Source organism: Sminthopsis crassicaudata, chromosome 3, assembly GCF_048593235.1.
Source record: "Sminthopsis crassicaudata isolate SCR6 chromosome 3, ASM4859323v1, whole genome shotgun sequence".
Taxonomy (NCBI): domain Eukaryota; kingdom Metazoa; phylum Chordata; class Mammalia; order Dasyuromorphia; family Dasyuridae; genus Sminthopsis; species Sminthopsis crassicaudata.
The window spans coordinates 294,578,983-294,580,999 of NC_133619.1; positions in this window are offsets into that span (position 1 = coordinate 294,578,983).

Consider the following 2,017-nt stretch of genomic DNA (forward strand, 5'->3'; position numbering starts at 1 on the left):
CCAATACATGTGTGTGTGTGTGTATATCTATCTATCTATCTATCTATCTATCTATCTATCTATCTATCTATCTATCTATCTAAATATCTATCTAGATATCTATATAGATATAGTTACCTTGCTGCACAAGAAAAATCAGATCTAGAAAGAAAGTAAAAAAAAAAAAAAAAAAAAAAAAAAAAAAACTTGAGAGGGAAAATAAAAATGAAAGCAAACAATAACAGAAAGAGTATGCTTGGCCCTGTGATGTTAAACATTTTTCCCCCCCTAAGGCTGGGGTTAAGTGACTTGCCCAAGGTCATACAGCTAGGAAGTGTTAAGTATTTGAGACCAAATTTGAACTCTGGTCCTCCTGAATTCAAGGCTGGTGCTCTATCCACTGCACCACCTAGCTGCCCCTCAAGTATAAGTTAAATACAATATATGTATACATGTCCAAACAGTTATTTTGCTGTACAAAAAGAATCAGACTTTGAAACAGTGTACAATTAGGCTGTGAAGGAAATCAAAAATGTAGGCAAATAAAAATATAGGGGATTAGGAATTCGATGTAGTGGTTCATAGTGAACTCCCAGAGTTCTTTCTCTGGGTGTAGCTGGTTCAGTTCACTACTGCTCTATTGGAGCTAATTTAGTTCATCTCATTGTTGGAGAGGGCCACGTCCATCAGAATTGATCATCATAAGGTTCTTTTGCTTATTTTTCCCCTTCTTTCTCCCTTCCCTTCATTCCTTTATCATTGGGGTAAAAGATGGTATGTCACTTTCTGTTAGAAGAGAAGACATATAGCTTCTGACTAACCTCAGGAGGCAGAATTAGGCCCAATGGAAGTAGCTACAAGATGTCAGATTTTGGTTTAATATGGGGATGGGTTTCCTAAAAAATGCAACCATTTGAAAAATGGAACAAAAATCTTCATGCTGTTTTCAGCTTATGTAAGCTAGGATTGCATGAAGATTTTTCTATGAAATGGGCTATCCTTAAAATAGTGTATTCCCTTTTATTTGAAGCATGTGAGCAGTGAAGGATGACCTCTTATCAAAATTCTTATAGACAATCTTTTACTTCAGAAGATGGTTGAGTCACTAAGGCATTTTCCATTTTTTGAGTTCCTGTAATTCTCTAAGCAACCGTTTTGGGGCTGAGATATCATCATCACTGATGTCTCTTTTGAGATATCTGCCTCCATACTGAGACTTGAAATGGGAGTGAATTCCAAATTTGATTTCCTTTTAAACAGAGTCCCTCGGAATGCGTCCAAAATGGGTTTCTAGAAATTCTGTGGTTTCATGGATAATTTGAGGGAGAGGGTTCCTGGATGGTGGCTAGCCCAATAGAGCAAAATAAAGTCTTTGGGGCTGATTTGTGACTTTCTCTCTCTATGACCACCATCTAACCAGTTGCCTGATATATAGGAAGAATGGATTTAATATCACTTTCTTCAAAAACTTGAAATGTTTCAATATGATCTGGGCAAATGAAATTTTTTTTCAAGCTGAAATGACAAAAGTATGACTATTCAAATAATCACTGATAGTGTTTTACAAGTATAAATCACTTTACACACATTGTCTCATTTAATCCTCCTAAGAATCTAAGAAGGATAGAGTAGAATCCTCATTCCCCCCACATGAGAGATAAGGAGATTGGAGCTCAGAGAGAAGGGAAGTAACTTTCCTAATTGAGATCAACAGTTAGTGGATGGTGGAGCTAGGACTGAAACTCAGGTGTTTAGACTCCAAGCTGAGAGTTCTGCCTGCTACACCCAACTTCCCCACTTTAGGACCAAGTATAGTACTATTGCAAAATGAAGTATTAAATACTTCTATAAGATTGCCAATGATTTTAAGGGTAAAGATTATACGCCAATAAAGAGGCTTTGTTATTGTTCAGTCCTATCTGACTCTTTGTGACTACATTTGGAATTTTTTGTCAAAGATATTGGAGTGATTTGCCATTTCCTTCTCAGCTTATTTTACAGATGAGGAAACTGAGGCAAATAGGATTAAGTGACTTGC